The following is a 22632-nucleotide window of genomic DNA, read 5'->3' as shown; positions in this document are numbered from 1 at the left end:
CTGACAAAGGAATACAATGATAGTTTAATACTTACTGGTAAAAACTATAACATTTTTCTCATTCCTAAATTATACTGTAATCTTAAAAGTATCATAGTGAAAATCAAAACCCTAAGGAAGTTATTAAAAATTTAGTGCTCTGCTCATATGAGAGTATAGATCCTTCTTTCTGAAGAGATTATTATAGATATGCTTAGAATAAAATGCAAATATCACAGAGTGGGCTGGATATCTCAGTTGGATTTCCCTAAAACTTACAGCCACAAAATCTTCAATACTAGAGTAAATGTATATCCAAGCAAAGTTACCACTCTAAAGAATATCTTAATGCGAGTTAGAATTATGAAACTAAATATTTAGCTGGATATGAAAAACCAGATGAGTGTGATGTGTTGGAAGACAAACAAACAAACAAAAAAATGGAGATGGAATAGCTAACAAAGCAGGAATAAAGAGTTTGTTGAGTACAGGATTTAACTGAAAAATACTAAGGTCTTTCATTATGCAGGAAACATTCTTTCCATTTAAGTTTACTTTTTAAACACAAGAATAGATTATTTCCAGTTTCTATTTCTTTCAAGCCTATCGTCATTCAAGACCTACTCTGATCCAGGAAATTCTATGCACCAAGCTCCATTCACTGAGCAGCTTAGAGGACATGATACCTGAAAATTTTACTACATATTTTCTGAAATTGTAATTAAGGGAATAGCTTCAGAAATAAAAATTAATGACACAACTGAATGGTTTAAGTGCAAACTTAATAACAATTTGCATTTATATAATTATCTTTAAAAAAACTAAAATGTTTTCACTTTCATGATTTCATTTCCAATGGTTACTTATTAATTCAGAAAAGATGACATAGGAATCAAGAAAATATTCTAAACAGTAACCACACTAAAATGTAAGTTTCCTTGACAAGTAGAAATGTGAATTGTAGTTCTGTGTCTCCTTTTCTAGCTCAGCGCCTGACACAGACATGTAGACGACAAGAGGGAGGTTTGGAGTGCCTAACTGATAACCTTTGCTTCCTAGCCACACTGACTTCTCTCCACAGGGCTTGTTTCTCAAGGACAAGGGGGCTTGCTCGCGCAGAGCTCACCTCAAACTGTCAACCAGGGTTTCCTGGACCCCAGATTTCCCTGGCAAAACTGACCCACCACTTTCATTCAAGGCCTTAGTGAACCTTTCTCTGGGTCTCTATTTCCAGAGAAAACTGCTGGTGTGGATATTCTTAGATCCCAGGGGCTAAACTGAGGCCCACTGCTGAGTGAAAGATCCAGTATACCAAAGACAAATAGCAAGGCAGGGGGTTGCAGACTGGGGCAATTGCTGCCAAGTTGTGGTGTGGCTGGTGAACTCATTCAGAGAGATATTAATGAAATAAAGAACTAACAGAGAACCTTGTTTTAATCAGAACAGACCCTTAAAATAGTCATTAAGTCTTGGAAGCTTAATACAAAAAAAAAATTCTTGGTGTTTTGTGTGTTCTCATGACAGAAGTTCAATATTGCTTACAGGCACAGGTGTTCTATCATTTGTAGGACCCAAAGCATGAATATAAACGGAGAAACCACATGTGATTATTAAAGAAATGTAAGAAAATAAACAGTTGAATAATATTTTCCTCGTATGTTGACAAATGAGATTCACAAAAATTGAGATTTAGGGTAAATATATTGCTTCATTTGATAAAGTTAGGGTAAATAACTAAACATAAGTTTAATAATCATTGTTCCCATCTGAGAACTCTACTAATGATCCTGTGATATTGAAGAATTTCAAAATAAAAATAAAATCTTACATATTACAAGCCATATCAAAGTACTGAATCAATATTTATCTTATTTGTCTTTGCTATATTGAGTATTTTCTATTTATATAGTCTTATTTTTCCAAGTACTGTAATTAATTGTATGATTCCTTTTTTTTTACTGTTTGAATAAAGAATTATATTTTACACATCGCCTCTATCCCTATAAACATACTAATTAATAAAACATATAAATATTTATTGCAAATGTTCTCTAGTTATCAAGAACAACTATTGTAAATATATTGCAAATTCGTGTGAAGTTCCAGAACCAAGAATAAGCCAAAACACAGAATGAATCAGAAAAATGGGTACACAGCAATAATGAAAAATGGTAATGCAAAATGCAATCTTATGAAGGTGCAATTTGAAGTACTCGTCTCCAATGTAAAATATAGCAGCAGAAATTACAAACCCACATGATATTCTCAAGTGTTTGTCTTTTGTTTTAAGGACATGGAACAAAAGAGGTAGTTTCTACCACTACCTTAGTACTGCTATCCAAAATAGTAGAAAAATTAAGGTTATGGGGAAAGTTCTGTGATGAAAATGCCTGGGTGTTCATTAATATATTTACTTTGGTTGTCTGGTAAAATGGCAGTAGGGTAAATTTGGCTCGCTTCGCCCACATATTCAAAATCAAGTTATACCTAAACAAAGATAATGAAACCACAATGATGAATGGATGACTACTGTAGAACAAGCAATGGCAGAGTAGAAGAGCATAGGAAAATCTGCAATTAGAAATGGGTAAACAGAGTCATTATGCAAAACAGAGGGTGCACCACTAGAGAATTACAGGAGTAAGTGTGCAATGTAGTGATTGTTGGATTGAGTCTGTAGCTTCCAAATCGAAACAACTGGAGCATGGACTGGCAGTGATAGAGACAAATTGGATCATAAGATCCTTCTTACAGAAGAGGTTATTATTTGCAGTCAGTTTGTGGTTGTGATATGCAAAATACCGGCCTTTCCTCCACCCCGGACAATGATAAGCTAATAACCAAATCCTGCCACTAACCAGATAATGAAGCACCTACATATTACAGGAGCAATCAGTCTGGGATAAGAAATTATATTCAAAAGGCAAGGAGAACAAATCCCAGTTTCTATTGCATTTATTCCTTAACCACAGCTTATAGTTTGAGGCTGGCAGATTGTCTGAGATGTTTTACTTAAGGAATTAATTTAGGAGAAGGGGTCACTATATATCCCCATTGTACAACCTGGGATTCTGCTACACTGTAGGAAGCTTGAACCATGGTGCTAAATTAAGATGCCATTTTAGCACCTTACTTCTCAGGTTCCTACCTGCTACTTCTTACCTGCAGCGGTACCCTAGCCTGTAGATGTAGAACCACCAGTCTATGAAATAATAGACACCTAAAGAGCCCAGGTAAAAAAAATCAAGGGTTATATGCAACAAACTAGATGCATGGTATGAAGTCAATTGATCACAAAAAGAAAAGTTTCTTATTACAACCCCATAAAAACTAAAAATGAAGTGACCAAATAACATACCACAAACACTGAGCAAAAATACCATGAAAGAAATCTCAGTCCAGAAGAACTGTGAAAAATACCTAATAAGGAGCTTAAGGCAGCATTTTTACCCATGCTTGTTGAATTAAGAAAAACAATGGATAATCAAAAACAGGAACAAAATAAGATGAAATATAAGACTGCTACAAATAGTATCAATGAATCTAAAAGTACTATAACTGAATTTAAAAATGCCTTGGAGGGCCCACAATAGTAGTCAAACAGAAGTAACGGAATCAAACTTGCATGCTCAGTGGCAGAAGGCACGGAAATAGACGAAGAGCTCTTTGGAACAACCTAAAAAGAAATAATATCTGTATCAAGGGGATCCCAGAATGAGATGAGAAAGAGAAAGGCACAGAAAATCTCCTTAAAGAAATAATTGCTGAGAACCACTTCAGTCTGGGAAACAAACCAGACACTTTGATCCAAGAGGCCCAAATAATTCCAAACAAATATATAATAAAAGACCCACAATCTTCAAGACAGATTATAATTAAACTACTGAAAGGTTCTGAAAAGGAAAGAATACTAAAAGCTTCAAGAGAAAAAAATGTACACAAGGGGAAAACCTACTAAAACTGTCTATGAACAACACAGTGGAAACCTGATAGCCAAGACAGGAACGGCAGGAGATATTTAAAGTACTCAAAGAAAAATTTCCCAAACTAAAATACTTTACCCTGCCAGACTACCATTGAAGATAGTAGAAAAGGTACAGCACTTGACTAAAAAACAAACAAAAAAAACCTGAAAGAATAGATCAGCAACAAACCAGACTTGCAAGAAATAGCAAAGAGATTATCATGAAGCAAAAATAAAATGAATGAAGACACCTAAATTATATAACACGGAGGAGGAAGAAAGTAAAAGTATGACCCACCAGAATGAGTTTGAGATCAAACAACCCAATGGGCACAAGTACAGAACAATGAACAAATGTCAATATAATCTTCAAACAAAAAGTAACAGAAGCAATACACAAGACAATGGAAATGAAATCTGAACAAACTGTTAAAAGATGTCCAAAAAAAAGACCAAAAAAATACCAAAAATGTCTTATGTCTCAATAATCACTTAAACACAAATGGCTTGAGTCTCCAATGAAAAACATTGAATTGGGTCCTCCCTGGTGGTGCAGGGGGTAAGACTCAGCACTATGAAGCTATCTGCAGCCACTGAAGCATGAGTTGAATTCCCAGGCCAGGGAGCTCACCAACATGGCTCAGCAGACCTATCCTGTCTCTCCTTACCTAGGGATGCAAGGATGGGTTAATACAAGTAAATCAACCAATGCAACACATTATATGATCAAATAAAAATAAAATTCATGTAATATTTACAGATTCAGAAAGTGTTTGGCAAAATTCAGCACCCATTTATAAAAACCTTTAACAGGATAGAAGGAACCCACCTTAACATAATACAAGCCATGTATCACAAACCTTCAGCTTAAGGTGAAAAATGGAAAACTTTCTTTTTAAGATGAGGGATAAGATGATGATGCCCACAGTCAACATTTCTATTTAATTTAATTTTAGAGGTTTTAGCCATAACAATCAGACAGCAACAGGAAATTTGTAATATCCAGGTTGCCTAAGAACAAGTGAACTGCCATTATTTACTGATATACTATATATAGAAAACATTGATGACTACAGCAAAATGCTATTAGAAAAAATAAATGAATACACCAAAGTGGCTGATTACAAGACCAACACAGAAAAGTCTGTTTCATTTTTATATATAAATATTGAGAAGACAAAGAAATTAAGAAAACATTTCCATTTAAACTGCATCCAAAACAAAATGAAATACTTAGGAATTAACCCAACCAAGGATATGAGGACTTAAACAATGAAAACTATAAGACTCTATTAAATGATACAGAACTAGATATATAAAGTGATAGACAGACATTATTCATGCTCCTGCATGGGGAAAATCAATATAGTCAAAATAATTTTACCAAAAGTGATATATAGATGTAAAGCAATCCACATTAAAAAAAAAAAAAAGACATTCTTCAAGGAATTGAAACTATAAAATTTAAATGTATTTAAAGCCAAAAAAGGCCATGAATAGCTAAATCAATCATGAGAGAATAGGGAACATCATGTTACATGATTTTATACTATAAAGCACCAATAATTAAAACAATATGGTACTGGCATAAAAATAGATACATAGGTCACTGCAACACAATGAAAAGTCCAGGAATAAATCTACACATACATGAATACTCAATTTATAATACAGGAACCACAACCATAAACTGGAGGAAGGAGAGTCTCTTTAACAAAATGTGCTGGGAAAATTTGAAAGTCACATGTAAATGAATAAAGTAGAGTCATTCTCTAAACACACACAAATAGATTCCAAATGGAAAGAAACTTAAACTTTGGTAATATGTTTCATGACATAAATTATTAAGATGTTTATGTGACTTGCCCCCTATCACAAGGAAAATAAAAGTAAAAATAAATAATTGGGATTATCTCAAATTATAAAGGTTTTACACACAAATATAAAATATACATAGAGTTAAAAGACATCCCACTGAACAGGAAAACATATTTACACCTTATAAAACTGATGTGATAGCAAAACACATAAATAGAAAACGTTCAATTTAGCATTAAAAAAACAAACAATAAATGGGTAGCAAACAATGTCTGAACAATTTACCAAAGAGGATATCCAGATTTTTTGCAGCAGGGATCTTTCTTGCTGGAGACTGTGTGAACCAGCAGAAGGCTCACCAAGGAGACAGAGGTAAGCTGGGAGGCTTGCCCATGCTGGGCGCCTTCTAGCCTGCAGTTCCAGCCCAGAGGGGAGCAGCACCCACCGCTGGGGCAGACCGGGCGTGCAGGGGAGCGCGTCCCCGGCTCTGGCATTTTGCAGCAGGGACCCTTCTTGCTGGAGACTGTGTGAACCCAGCAGAAGGCTCACCGAGGAGACAGAGGTTAAGCTGGGAGGCTTGCCCACACCGGGCACCTTCTAGCCTGCAGTTCCAGCCCAGAGGGGAGCAGCACCCACCGCTGGGGCAGACTGGGCGTGCAGGGGAGCTCGTTTCCGCATCGCCATTTTGCAGCAGGGACCTTTCTTGCTGGAGACTGTGTGAACCCAGCAGAAGGCTCACCAAGGAGACAGAGGTAAGCTGGGAGGCTTGCCCATACCGGGCACCTTCTAGCCTGCAGTTCCAGCCCAGAGGGGAGCAGCACCCACCGCTGGGGCAGACTGGGCGTGCAGGGGAGCTCGTTCCCGCATCGCCATTTTGCAGCAGGGACCTTTCTTGCTGGAGACTGTGTGCACCAGCAGAAGGCTCACCAAGGAGACAGAGGTAAGCTGGGAGGCTTGCCCATGCTGGGCGCCTTCTAGCCTGCAGTTCCAGCCCAGAGGGGAGCAGCACCCACCGCTGGGGCAGACCAGGCGTGCAGGGGAGCGCGTCGCCGGCACCGGCATTTTGCAGCAGGGACCCTTCTTGCTGGAGACTGTGTGAACCCAGCAGAAGGCTCACCGAGGAGACAGAGGTTAAGCTGGGAGGCTTGCCCACACCGGGCACCTTCTAGCCTGCAGTTCCAGCCCAGAGGGGAGCAGCACCCACCGCTGGGGCAGACCAGGCGTGCAGGGGAGCTCGTTCCTGCATCGCCATTTTGCAACAGGGATCTTTCTTGTTGGAGACTGTGTGAACCAGCAGAAGGCTCACCAAGGAGACAGAGGCAAGCTGGGAGGCTTGCCCATGCTGGGCGCCTTCTAGCCTGCAGTTCCAGCCCAGAGGGGAGCAGCACCACCGCTGGGGCAGACCAGGCGTGCAGGGAGCGCGTCGCCGGCACCGGCATTTTGCAGCAGGGACCCTTCTTGCTGGAGACTGTGTGAACCCAGCAGAAGGCTCACCGAGGAGACAGAGGTTAAGCTGGGAGGCTTGCCCATACCGGGCACCTTCTAGCCTGCAGTTCCAGCCCAGAGGGGAGCAGCACCCACCGCTGGGGCAGACCGGGCGTGCAGGGGAGCTCGTTCCCGCATCGCCATTTTGCAGCAGGGACCTTTCTTGCTGGAGACTGTGTGCACCAGCAGAAGGCTCACCAAGGAGACAGAGGTAAGCTGGGAGGCTTGCCCATGCTGGGCGCCTTCTAGCCTGCAGTTCCAGCCCAGAGGGAGCAGCACCCACCGCTGGGGCAGACCGGGCGTGCAGGGGAGCGCGTCCCCGGCTCTGGCATTTTGCAGCAGGGACCCTTCTTGCTGGAGACTGTGTGAACCCAGCAGAAGGCTCAACGAGGAGACAGAGCAGGGACCTGTCTTTGCTGGAGACTTGTGAACCCAGCAGAAGTTCCCCAGAGGAGCCAGTGGTGAGCTGGGAAGGTCGCCCAAGATGCCGGCCAGTACCAGCAACACAGTGTCACAAGGAATACGGCAAATTAGAAAACAGGCAGTAGGGAGTAGAAAAACAACATGCAACCCAGCAACTCCTCAGCAAAATAGCACACCACAAAAAGAAAACCATCTACCAGATTGCAACGACAGTAACTTGGAAGAACTTCTGAGCCTTCCAGATAGAGAATTTAAAATTGCTGTGATTAAAAAACTGACAGAAGTCATAAAGGAAAACAATGATAAGGGGAAAATAATTAATGACCAGAAGAATGAAATTGAGTCCCTAAAGAGGGAAGTAAAAGAAATGCAGGAGATCAAAGAATTAATGGAGACGCTAAAGAACTCTGGGAAAAGCAGTGAAAGCAGAATAGATGAAATGGAAGAACGAATAAGTACTCTTGAAGACACAGAAATAAAAAGAACTAAAACAGAAAAGGAAAGAGAAGTACGAAGGAAAAAGACCGAAGAAAGACTTCGGGAACTATCTGACTCCATGAGGAAAGGAAATATAAGAGTTATAGGAATCCCAGAAGGAGAGGAGAGAGATGTAGAACAGAGAAAATATTCATGGATATAATTGAAGAGAACTTCCCAAACGCTAAGAAGGATCTGAAAATTGATATACAAGAAGCAAGAAGAACACCAAACTTCCATGACGAAAGGAAAAATACAGCAAGACACATAATAGTAAAGCTCCCAAGAATCCAAGACAAAGAAAAAATAATGAAACTAACAAGAGGGAAGAAACAGATAACATTCAAAGGGAAACCAATCAGACTGACATCAGACTTCTCTGAAGAAACACTACGGGCAAGGAGAGAGTGGAGGGACATAGTCAACAGACTCCAAGAAAACAGATGCCAACCAAGAATACTCTATCCCGCAAAGCTCTCCTTCCTCTTTGAAGAAAGAATATGGACCTTCCCAGACAAACAGAAACTCCGGAATTTCATTGCAACTAAACCCCCACTCCAAAAAATACTACAAGGAGTCCTAAAGCCAGAACCTCAGAGGGACGAATAACAACAAAAGAAGGCCAAAGAAAGTTATTAAAAGAATAAATAAATAAAATCAAAGGAAAGACAAACACAACGGCAAATACAGATGCTAACATATCAATACTAACTCTAAATGTAAATGGACTAAACTCTCCAATAAAAAGACACAGAGTTGCAGGCTGGATTAAGAAACAAAACCCAACCTTTTGCTGTCTCCAGGAAACACATTTAGCTGCAAAAGATAAAAATAGACTCAAAGTTAAAGGATGGAAAAAAATTCTACAAGCAAATGGACCAAAAAAGAAGGCAGGAACAGCTATACTCATATCAGATAAAACAGATTTCAAACTTAAAAAGATAAAAAGAGATCCCAGTGGTCATTACATTATGATCAAGGGGATAATACTTCAAGAAGAAATAACACTCATTAACATATATTCACCAAACGAAGGAGCACCAAAATATATCAGACAACTATTGGCATCTCTGAAAACAGACATCAGAGAAAACACATACGTAGTGGGAGACTCAACACACCACTATCAACAATGGATAGATCAACAAGACAAAAAATAAGTAAAGACACTAAAGCTCTAAATAAGGATCTAGAGTGCTTAGCTTAACAGACATATATAGAACACTAAACCCAAAAAAATCTGAGTATACATTTTCTCAAGCGCACACGGATCATTCTCTAGGATCGATCATATACTGGGGCACAAGACAAACATCAACAGATACACCAAGATTGAAATCATACCAACCATCTTTTCTGACCATGAAGGCATCAAACTAGAAATAAACCATAAAGAGAAGGCAAGGTTTTCTCCTACCTCGTGGAGATTGAAACCCACACTACTGGAAGTCCACTGGACTAACGAGGAGATAAAAGAAGAAATTAAAAAATTCTTTGAATTGAATGACAAGGAGGACACCAATTTCCTAAATGTATGGGATGCAGCAAAAGCAGTAATAAGAGGAAAATATATAGCAATAGATGCTCACATCAAAAAACAAGAAAGAACTCAAAGGAACAACCTAATCTCGAAACTCAAAGATCTAGAAAAAGAACAACAAAAAAGCCCCAAAATCAGTAGAAGAAAAGAAATAATAAAAACCAAAGCAGAAATAAATGAAATCGAAACTAAAAAAACAATCCAAAAGATCAATGAAACCAAGAGCTGGTTCTTCGAAAAAATAAATAAAATAGATAAACCCTTGCCAGGCTCACAAGGGCAAAAAGGGAGAAAGCACAAATAAATAGAATAATAAATGAAAGAGGAGAAATCACAACGGACACAGCAGAAATCAAAAGAATTATTAATAACTACTATGAACAGTTATATGGAAACAAGTTTAACAATCTAGAGGAGATGGACAAATTCCTACAACTCTACAATCACCCAAAGCTAGAAAAAGAAGAAATAGAACACCTAAACAGACCAATTACAATTAGCGAAATTGAAATGGTAATCAAAAACCTCCCCAAAAACAAAAGCCCAGGACCTGATGGATTTACAAATGAATTCTACCAAACATTCAGAGACGAATTAGTGCCTATCCTTCACAAACTCTTCCAAAAAATTGAGAAGGAAGGTATAATACCTAACACGTTCTATGAAGCCAACATTACACTAATACCAAAACCGAACAAGGACAACACAAAAAAAGAAAACTATAGGCCAATCTCCCTAATGAACACTGATGCAAAAATCCTCAATAAAATTTTAGCTATCAGAATCCAACAGTGTATCCACAAGGTAATTCACCACGACCAAGTAGGATCATTCCAGGGACACAAGGATGGTTTAACATCCAAAATCAATCAACGTTATCCAACACATCAACAAAAAGAAATATAAAAACCATATGATAATATCAATAGATGCTGAGAAAGCTTTCGACAAAGTGCAACACCCATTCATGATAAAAGCCCTTGAAATTCTTGGGATACAAGGAACGTACCTCAACATCATAAAGCCGTATATGACAAGCCAACAGCCAGTATCATTCTCAATGGTGAAAAGCTGAAAGCAATTCCATTAAGATCTGGAACAAGACAAGGATGTCCACTTTCACCACTGCTTTTCAATATAATACTGGAAGTCCTAGCCAGAGCAATAAGACAAGAGAAAGACATCCAAGGAATCCAAATAGGAAAAGAAGAAGTCAAACTATCACTCTTTGCAGATGATATGATAATATACATAGAGAACCCCAAAAACGCCACAGAAAAACTAATTCAACTCATCAATCAGTTCATTAAAGTGGCAGGATACAAAATCAACACGCAAAAGTCAGTAGCCTTCCTATATACAAACAATAAATCTGAAGAAGGAGAAATCAAAAAAACCATCCTTTTATTATTGAAACAAAAAAATCAAATATTTGGGAATAAATCTAACAAAAGAGGTAAGGACCTATACAAAGAAAACTATAAAACACTGTTAAAAGAAATAGAAGAAGACACAAAGAAATGGAAAGACATCCCCTGCTCATGGATTGGGAGAATAAACATTATTAAAATGGCCATCCTCCCAAAAGCAATATACAGATTCAATGCTATTCCAATCAAAATTTCAATGTCATTCTTCAAAGAAATAGAACAATTATTGATGAAATTCATATGGAATCACAAAAACCCCGAATAGCCAAAGCTCTACTGAAAAAAAAAGAAGGGAATGGAGGCATCACACTCCCAGACTTCAAACTCTACTACAAAGCCATAATCATCAATACTGCATGGTATTGGAACAAGAACAGACATACAGACCAATGGAATCGAATAGAAAATCCAGAAATAAACCCACAGATTTATGGTCAACTAATCTTTGACAAAGGAGCAAAGACTATGCATTGGAGCAAAGAAAGTTTGTTCAATAAATGGTGCTGGGAAAACTGGGTCGCTACATGCAAAAGAATGAAGCTTGACCACTACCTCACACCATACACAAAAATCAACTCAAAATGGATTAAAGAACTAGACATAAGACCTGAAACCATAAAATACATAGAAGGAAATATAGGCGAAACACTACGGGATTTGCACATCAAAGACATCTTTACAGACACATCACCCAAAGCAGTGATAGTGAAGACAAAGATAAACAGCTGGGACTACATCAAATTAAAGAGCTTCTGCACAGCAAAAGAGACAATAACAAAACAAAGAGAAACCCCACCAACTGGGAGAACATTTTTGCACCCAACACTAATGATAAAGGACTGATCACAAAAATCTGCAAAGAGCTGATGAGACTCAGCAACAACAAAGAAAATAATCCAGTCAAAAAATGGGCAGAAGAGCTAAAAAGAAACTTCTCTGAAGAGGAAATGCAAATGGCCAACAGACATATGAAAAAATGTTCAACATCACTTGCAATCAGGGAAATGCAAATCAAAACTACCATGAGATACCATCTTACACCAGTGAGAATGGCACATATTAAAAAAACTAGCAACAACAAATGTTGGCGAGGTTGTGGAGAAAAAGGAACTCTTCTGCACTGTTGGTGGGAGTGCAAACTGGTCCAACCACTGTGGAGAGCTGTGTGGAGATTTCTGGACCTACTAAACATAGAGCTTCCACAGGATCCAGCAATTCCACTCCTAGGTATTTACCCAAAGAACACAGAAACATCAATTCCAAACACCTGCACCCCTATGTTTATAGCAGCACTGTTTACAATAGCTAAGCTTTGGAAACAGCCCAAATGCCCAAAATAGATGACTGGATCAAGAAGATGTGGTACATATATACCATGGAATATTACTCAGCATTCAAAAAAGATAAACACATGCAATTTGCAGCAACATGGATGACGCTGGAAGGGATCATGCTCAGTGAAATAAGCCAAAAAGAAAAAGAAAAATACCGGATGGTCTCACTCATAGCAGGGATCTAGAAAACTTAAATAAGGGACCAGGAAAATGAATAACTATAAGAAAGTGAAAATCAAAATCAACAAAAACTATGAACCAGAGACACTTTTTGGGGGGTGGGGGGCGGGAGGGGAGGGATTGGGGTCAGAATGGGGGGATTGCAATTGTATGGGGAATATAAAAATAAAATTTATTAATTAAAAAAAAAAAAAAGAGGATATCCAGAAGGTGAATAGGTACATGTAAAAATTCTTAACACTTTTAAAATGGTAGATGCAGTTCAAAACCACAATGACAGATCATCCCCCCAACACGAGAATAACATACATTAAAAGACCTCCAACAACAAGTGCTGGAAAGATGCAGAAAAAGAGGAACCATATTACACAGCTGGCGGGAATGTACACTGGTGCAATCAGTTTGGAAAGTGATCTAGATTTGTATTAAGAGAGTAAAAATGAAAATACTGCATGACCCAACAATGTTACTTTGTGGTTTCTATCCACAGAACATGAAACCATCAATTAAACAAAAAATATGCTGTACAATGTTTGTTGCAGCATTACTTACACTGTTAAGAAATGGAAACAACCTCTGTGCCCAGTAACAAAGGACTGACTCAAGAAGATGTGGTATATTCACACAACAGAATAGTTTTCTTTCATAAGGAAAACAAAAGTTAACTTTTACAACAAAATAACCTAGTCACCTATAGATACAGTATGTTTGGCTAACCATGCATTAAGTAGAATAAGGGAATTCAGATAACTTCTAATTATTGAAATACAGCTCTTAGACTTATTTCTTGAAATCAGACTGCTGTACATATTAAATACTTTAATAAAAATTTATATTGTTGTTTTCCCAGCTTTCAATACCCTGATCCTAAATTTTGTGCTTTTGTTTTCAAGTTGTCAAATGTTCCACACATCCAGATTTAATATTCAATTTTATTCAATAGCTTTTCTTAAGTTGACAGGTATGCAAACTGCAAAAGAAGAATTCATATACTCTAATTTTAATTATCATAATGGGTTAGTTAATACAGTTTTCCATTCATTTATTTAGATGTTTCCTGCCAGGTTCTAAATAACTCTGAAATAAATCATTAACACATCCAGATCAAGACCATAATATGTATAAACCACTAACTTTCAAAAAACTGTGACAAATATTTATCAGCTTTCCAAATACATATTTCACATTTTTAAAGGCTACAATGCAAGAAGAATTTTAACAAGAGAAAAGTGAAACCTCAATTCACACTACATTTATAGCTTTGAGAATATCAAAAGTTCAGATTTAATATGAAAATAATCTAGAAAATTTAAAGATATATTTAATGAGCTTGATATACTAAACTGGTCAAATTACTCTGTCTAGTTAGAAAACAAGTCTCTACTAGAAAATGTTAAAACTTTATATAAATTATGTATTTTTAATATAACAAAATATTTCATAAAAGAAAAAGAGACATCACAACAAATCCAAAATCACCTACTCTAATGGCACTAAAAGTACCAATTAAAAAAAAAAAACCTGAAAGTTGAATAGAGCAATATAATAATCAAATTATGTGCTACTCCATTAGAGAAGGTATGCAATACAATAGTTGAGGCAAAGGAAGTTAGTGGTTTTTTTTTATTATTTAATTAAATCACTAAGTCACCAAATACAAAAAAAAAAGTCTACTCTAGAAAGACACATGGATTATGCTCCTCTCGCAACATGATTCCATAAGTAGTGAAAGTACACAACCCTCAGTTTCTAGAAATACTCTTATCAGAATATCATTTTCACTAAAATTTTTGGGGACCCTATCTTGTACCATGACTACATTTCATATTTTAGGTATCTTGACCTACAATGATTTCAGGATTATACTCTATAACTGAGGCTAAAAGACGTTTGTTATGGATGCAATATATAAGCGTTAACTTGCCAAAGTTCCATTACAGTGATTTTCCAACATTTTAAGACAAGATGTTTTGAGTCACTACAACTATGACATAAAATTTGAATGATTTTATAATGAGAAATAAAAATACTATGCTACATTTCTTTGCAACTACTGCCTTATGAAATATATTCACACATTTTAGTTTATTCGTTTATGCTAGAGAAAAGAATATGAGGTTGGAAGAAAATTTATTCTTCTTTCACAGGAGAGAAAACTAAACCTTGAATAGGTTAAATTACTTCATGAATGACATAATGAATGAAGAAAATAAACTTGAATAAGAAAATTTTTATTCACTGTAAGGTGTGGGATTGATAGAATGCAGGATATATAAACTAAGTGGGTTTTATTGGGTTCTTAGAAGCAAGTGAACCCAGAGAGCATAAATAATGAGCAAACTCTGGATGTTACCCACAGATACTCACCCTTAAAAACACAGAGGTAATTAAGAGAACTTGGTGTCCCAAGGGGCAAGATAGATGGGCAGCCAATAGGGTACTGCTCATTTACACACTCAAAAGAAATCAAGGACTGTCGATCAAAAGTAAGGCAGCAGCTCCAACAAAATTCGTAACCTGTTTTCTGGACCTGAGATGGAACACTTTGACTGAAAGAGAGGACAGTTCACTGAAGTAACAACCCTGCAGCACCTCAGCAGCCATATAAAATAGACTCCTTATTCCTTTCTCCAAAGGACTTAAGGCATTTAATTGCTTATTTATTCAATATACAGATGCTGTGAGTGAGTGAATACCTCAATTCAAGAAAATGTTTTCAAAGGACATAATAGCTTCTAATCACTGTGGGAAATCATCTTATTACTGCATTTTTCAGCCTCTTTGTCTTTCAATTCCCTCTCTCCAGATATTTATTCTATTATAGTTGTTTCTGCAGGTATTCCCCCATAAACTTCCAGCATTCAAGGCTACATCTCAGACTCAGTTTTCTAAAAAACCCCATATATCCATCATCCACAAATGTTAATTTTGGGTACTATTTTAATAAATAACTGAAACGTAAGATAGCTATTATCTGTATGCATTAGTATAGCAAGGTTAAAAGATTAATATGCTCCAGTATTGTTAGGGATGTGGAAACATTCATTGAGAGACCATTAAGAAGAGCTTACATAACAACAGATCAGAATGCTATTAGGAAAATAATTTTACTACATCCAGAAATGTTGTTGTATATGAATATACAAACATATTCTCTGTCTCTCTCTCTCTCTTTCCCTCTCTCCCTCCCTCCCTCCTCCCCTCTATGAAATACTACACAGCTATTAAAAAGGATGAAATATTGCCTTTTGCAACAACATGGATGGAAGTTTAGGTGATTATGCTAAAAAAGTCAGTCCAACAGTGAAAGAGAGATATTGGATGGCTTCACTCATATGTGAAATACAAAATAAAAAAAAGCAAACTAACAAAAATAATTTTAATACTAAGAAAAATATGGTAGCTAGCAGAGGGTTTCCAGGGAGTGGCAGGAATGAGTAGGGGGAATAGTGAGAATTTGGTGGTTATGAGAATTTGGTGGTGTGTGTAGTGGGGTATATACACATATCAAGATGTCCAACTAGAAGCCTAAAATGCATATAGTATTGTGAACCAATGGTAAATCAGTTTATTTTATTTTTAATTGAGGTAACATTCATTTACAACACTGTAAGTGATCTGGAGTTCAGTTCACACCTCTTCAGATGTATGTTATCACACCACACCCACCAACAAGGCAGCTATAATCTTCCCCCATAGTCTATCCCTTTGCTCTGCAATGATAAATCATTTTTTAAAAATGTATGAAGTACACAAATTTTATACATATCAAATACATATACATGCACAAGCATACAAATGTGCATGCATACATATGTACACTAAAGTGTAACCACCATCCACATCAAGATATGGAATATTTCTAATAACTCAGAAAACCATTTTGTACTCCTTCTAAGTCAGTATTCTCCTAGAATTAACCATTAATTTGGTTTCTATAACCATAGATTAGTCTTGCCTATTCTTGACCTTCATATAAATGGAATGGTGGGTATATTTCATGCATCTTTATATCTATACAATTCATCTCTATTACTGTAACAGAATGTATTCTTGTTAATACTGTTTGCATTTACCACAAATAATTTATCAATTCTACAATTAAAAACATTCATTGTTAAGCCAGAGATTAACATTTTGTATATTCAAAAGCTTATACTACATAGAAACTATTACACAATTTTATGGTATAAGTTTATACACATACTTCACATGGTTATTTAAGTAGTATAAATTCCTTAAGACTTGATAAACATATTGGGATATACAATAAACCCAAATATAGATATTACATCATCAATTATATTATGATTTCAGGGTTCTATGCTGTTTACTTATGTACTTCCTGATTTCATTAAATGAAAACTGAAAATTGAGAATAAAACTAATATTAAAAAAAATTTACAAATTTGGGCTCAGTATTTGTTTTCTGAGCCTTTTTACATGAGTGATCAATTTAAAAGTTCTTCCCCAAATTTTCTTATGTGATATAATCATGTACCCTTCTTAGAATAAATGAGAAAATCAAGGAATACATATTATTCCACTTTCTCTCATTCTTAGAAAAAACAATAAAGTGTTGTTCCACCTGTGTCATTATCCAGAATTTTATTTCCTCATTATGTTTTTAAAATTACAGATAACACTAGGGAGGAAGCCTAGAACTGATAATCTGTCTTATTCTAGTCCAAAAAAGTATGCTCAGATGTTAGAGCCATAGTTAAAATTAATTTTTAGTGCAATAAAACCCATTGACATGTACCTATTTTCTAATTCTTTTGTTTTACTTTTATACTTAATAAATGAAATATTTCAAAAGCTTTAAAGACTGTCTTTCTTTTATTCTAGTCTTCCCTTCTCCTTTTAATCTTCCCCAGTTTTTTCCAATTTGGATTTTTGCCTGTAATTATCACAGTTTTTACATTGAAAAATTGAGATATTTGCACACACAGCACAGTGGCTGGCACATAGCACAGCTCTAGTGCATAATACTTATGCCAGTTATTAGCAATCACTGGCATTATTTAGTGGTGGGTGGGTATTAGGTGGTCTTTTTGTGACCACGTTTCCATGTTACTGTCTGATAATTTCCACTGAAATAGAATGTGGTAGTGAACTTGGTGTTCTCAGAATAATGCTCTCTTAAATCTTCCTGGCACTAACAGCGTAAGTACTTACTATAAAAGTCCCAGTCACTGCCCACAGCAGTCCAGCAAGAAAATTGCTTATTGCATATCTCCTTTGTGTATGTTGCTTGCCATGACAGACGGGAACAAGAAAGGGAGTTTCAACTACATCAAATTATGGCAGCTTTTGATAGAGTAGAATGCACACACATGGTTGGTGTGATGAAGAAAAAAAAAAAATGCCTCAGCACTTTTGAGAAGGAAATCTACTCTCAGTCAGACAAGCAGAGGAAGAACACAGCCCCCAGAGGTTATGAGTCCTGAGAAGAGATGGATGGCTTGAAGAGAAAAGTAAAGTGATATAAGGAATCAAAGAATATTTTACCCACAGAAAGAAAATCAATGAAAATGATGAACTGCTATTCAAAAGAAATAAACTCATTATCCCAGTTTCCACAAGAAGGGAGGTGCCGCAGGTAATCCATCAGGATGAGCAGGGTACTGGAAGGTGAGGGAGGAAGCCTAGAACTCATAATCTTTCTTATTTGAGTCCAAAAAAGTATGCTCAGATGTTAGGGACACAGTTAAAATTAATTTTTAGTGCAATAAAACTCATTGACATGTGCATATTTTCTAATTATTTTCTGTTTCACGTTTATACTTAATAAATGAAATCTTTCAAAAGCATTAAAGACAGAATAATGTACATGGAAAGTTTAAAGTATAAAATGAAATGATCAGGCACAGTACCTACCAAAGAACTTGCCCTATTACTGTATCTTAGAAACCCACCTGAATTCCCTCCCTGAGGATGTTTCCTCTTTATCATACCAGAAGATAATCACCTAAACACCCCTTTTTGTTGTTGTTTGATTTATTTATATTGTGAAACAACCATAACAGGTTCACCTAACATCCATCATCTCAAATAGATACAACAAAGAGGGAAGTAAATTAATTTTTTTAGTTCCCCCTGTGATGAGAACTCTTAGGTTCTATTCTTTTAACAACTCTCCTATTGTTAACAACATTCATCCTGGTGTACATTGCACACCTAGTATTTATTGATACTACAACTGGAAGTCTGTAATTTATCACCTTTCTACAAAATTGTCTTATTTAATCATCATAACACCATTTTTACATGAAATTCATAGGTTAATTATGGTACTTAGTACCAATTCTTTAGTCTGTAATAGAGCAGAAATTTGAATTCAAGCTTTTCTTACTCCAAAACCTGTGCTATTTCCATTTTCACCCTGATATCTCATAAAGACCTATAAAAATGAAAAGAACAACTGGCATTTGTTAAATGTGCCAGGTGCTTCACTAATCATGTTGAATACTAACAGACAGTATACGAAGAGGTTGGTATTAGTCAAATTGAAGAGATGAGAAAAACCAAGATTCTGCAATCTAATTGTCCAAGAGTATGTCAGTGCAAGGATTTTAATCATTCTTTGGCTTCCAATCTCTATATGTCTAGAAAGATTACCTGACAGAAAAGATTGAGATATTAAATGTTATTTTTTTCCTTCTTATATGGCATTTGCCTTACCACAAAGGCTTTATAATAAATAAGTCCTTTTTTTCCTTTCTCTTGCCTTAGGATAACATTTTTTAAAGTGAGAACACTAGACCAGCTACATTAGCTTCACTTGGTACCTTGTTAGAAATGCAAATTCATACTCCTCACCTAAGATCTCCACAATTAAAAACTCTGGTGGTAGAGCCCAGCAATCTGTGGTTTATCAAATTCTCAGTTATTTCCAATACATGCTAATGCCTGTGCCCACTGATGCAGGGAAGGTTCCTTGTGTGCTAAATCAAAGAGACTTGCCTCTAAACAAACTGCCCTCTTAGTTCCTAGTTTCCAGAAACCTGAGTTATTTGTAAGAACAGAAATATCCCGCAACACACTAGGAAATGCATGAAGGCCTGAGGTGCTGTGAGCTGTGGAAACCCATGATTCTTTGCTTCAGAGAGAAGTGGTGAAACCAATGATGTGTGTTTACTATAACAGTCTAACTTTGTTTTTCAGGTACCACAACATTTGCCAAATATGTCAGAGAAATAGAAGATTCATTAGACTTTACACCCCTACAAGGCTTGAGCAGTGGTCACTATTATCCTGAAGGATCCCTCCAAAAGTGACAACCCTAATATTCTTAGAGAGGGGATAGGGATGATTTCTAAACACCAAAATTCAAGGAAATTCAAAGTAGTTGGATTCAATTGGAATTAAACAAACAAAGTAACAGAGTATGAAAAAGTTTGCTTCCTATAAAATGAATTAAAAAAATACTGCAAAAGAAATTAAAAACTCAAGAAATAAAGAGAACATCTATATTATGAACTAAATGTTTGTACTCCCCCAAATTCATATGTTGGAACTAACCTTCAATGGATGGAATTAGGAGGTGGAGCCTTTGGCAGATAATTAGGTTTAGATGAGGTTATGAGGATGGGACACCCCCATGATGGAATTAGTTTCCTTAAAAGAAGAGCAGGAGACAAGAGATCACTCCATAATATTGGTTTTGTCTGCTACAAACCCAATAGAGTGTCCCCACCAGATAAAAAATCTGCTAGCACCATTATTTTGTAATCCCCAGTCTCCAGATTGGGGATGTATTTTTATGAAAAATAAAAAGTTTGCTATTTAAGTCACCTAGTCTATGGTGTTTTATTACAACAGATAAAACTGAATAGGATATATAGTCATAATATTTTTATCAATGCACTTGCATTATAATACACATTTTTTAGTAATTTTTTAACTGCAGTAATTTTTTTTATTGCAAAGTTATTAGTATCTGTAATTTTAGGATAGCCTCCTTCAGGTGTTGTCTCCATAGCACACTCACCACCAAGGTACCCATGAGTCCTCCACCATCGTCCACTGTACTCTCTCCCCACTCTCTTCTCACCCTTCTCTTTGTCCTGCATTGCAAGCAGGAGCTACCTTTCCCCAACTTACTAGAAAGTGGAAGTGAAAGAGGGGATGAGAAGTAAGAACATTAAATCAACATTTGTTGACTCACTATTCACAGCTTGCTATGGTAGGTATTATTAGCCTTTCATTTTCAGATACAAATTTAAAGTCAATAATGTTTGTCTAACATAATGTAACTAGTGTTAGAATTGATGTGAAAGCATGATTTGGGGAGGATCCTAGCTCTTTCTCTTATGCTAGAGTACTGTTCAAAATATCACACAGAATGCAATTCTACCAGACCAACAAAGGCTTATAATGAGTAGGTATTCAAAAAGAAAATAATGAGTATCACCTTGTTGAAAATTCAATGAACTTCAAATAGCATTGATCTTACTGACACTAATTATAAATCTTATAAAGTTAAAATCTATCAAGAGCTTAGATATAGCAGCAGCTTCCCTTTATTCTTCTGCTTAGCAATTCAATTCGGTTCTTCCTAATATAAATATATCCCACATCGAGCAGCAGGAAGTACATCATCACAAATCCAAATTTCATTTCAGTATTGAACAATAACTGAGATGATTGGTTTAAAAGTGAAGATGGGTCTTCTCAGGAAGACAGGTTTTATCTCAAACTAAGTATACATAGTATTGCGGATAAGTGCTCAACCAACTGTGATAACACTTGAATGGAATAAAATGGAGAGCAAAATATCAAAAGGGGAGTGTGTTTGTATCCTATTATCATATTCCCTGTATAGCTGAGTCAAAGCCCAGTCAGAAAAAGGAATGATTGGAGTGATTGCTATCTTTTAATTGTTTTCAAGGGGAGAACAGTGAACAATAGGGCAACTTTGGGTTAAGGTAAAATTACAATAGGGAAGCCAATCTTCATCCTGCCTGAGAATTGAGCAAAGGAGGTAGGCAAGAGAATGATGAAGTGGAACACTAAAGTACTCATGAAACTCAGGATAGTTCTGATGACAAATTTCTCAAAACAGAGTGTCCTACTTTCTGCACCTGAATCATGAAGGACTGAGCATTGAGAACAGCAATATTCAGCTGGGCGATGTCATCATATGCCTAATACACAACCCTAGCTACAGCTTACCAAAGTAATGTTTGTAAATTACGACATGAAAATTGATTAGACTCAAAGTTGTTTGAATAATGCAAGTTCACAAGTATCTTATTACTGGAGAGGGAAGGGTGAATTGAACTGATGAGCTGAGAAGCGTATGTAGGCATGACACACTAAAAGGAAATGAACGCAGGCGAGCCTCAAGGACAAGTGTCTGTAACTTTTATAGCCAAGATTTGCTCACAGAGAAGGATCTAGAAACTGAGACACCACACATTGTTACACATTCTAGTGGAAAAATAACTTCTTGATAACAGTGAAATATACACATGGAACTCTTTGTGTTCTGAATAGATTTGTTCTAGCCATAAGATTCTAAGTGATTTATATTTGAAATGTCATATACATATTTTTTTTTTATAGAGGCATACTTTATTTATTTATTTAGTTAGTTTGTTTGTTTTTTGTTTATACATGCACTGGGTACAGTCAGAAGCGCGGGAGGGTGAGAGAATTCACCAGAGCCAGAGCGGGGAGCAGAGCAGGCAGAAGGACCGAAGTACACTGCTGAGGGGAGCAGCGGGCGGCAGGAAAGGTCTGCGCGCCATGTGGGACCCTCCTCCAGTGGCCGGGGAGCAGCCGGGGATCGAATCGGCACCGCAGAGGTTGCGGGCAGCTTCGCAACCGAGCGCTCAACCGCTGCGCCACCGGGGAGGCCCTTGAAATGTCATATATATATATATATATATATATATATATAAACTATAGATCAAAAAGACATGATGCAAATACAGATTACCTTGAAAAGTATGAAGCTGGGCCTCCGCTGGTTGCACAGGCGGTTGAGCGCCATGT

The sequence above is a fragment of the Talpa occidentalis genome, unplaced genomic scaffold (genome assembly GCF_014898055.3).
Source record: "Talpa occidentalis isolate TD23 unplaced genomic scaffold, MPIMG_talOcc4v2.1 talOcc4.7, whole genome shotgun sequence".
NCBI lineage: Eukaryota > Metazoa > Chordata > Mammalia > Eulipotyphla > Talpidae > Talpa > Talpa occidentalis.
The sequence above is the reverse complement of the archived record's forward strand: the minus strand, read 5'-3'. Positions refer to the sequence as shown.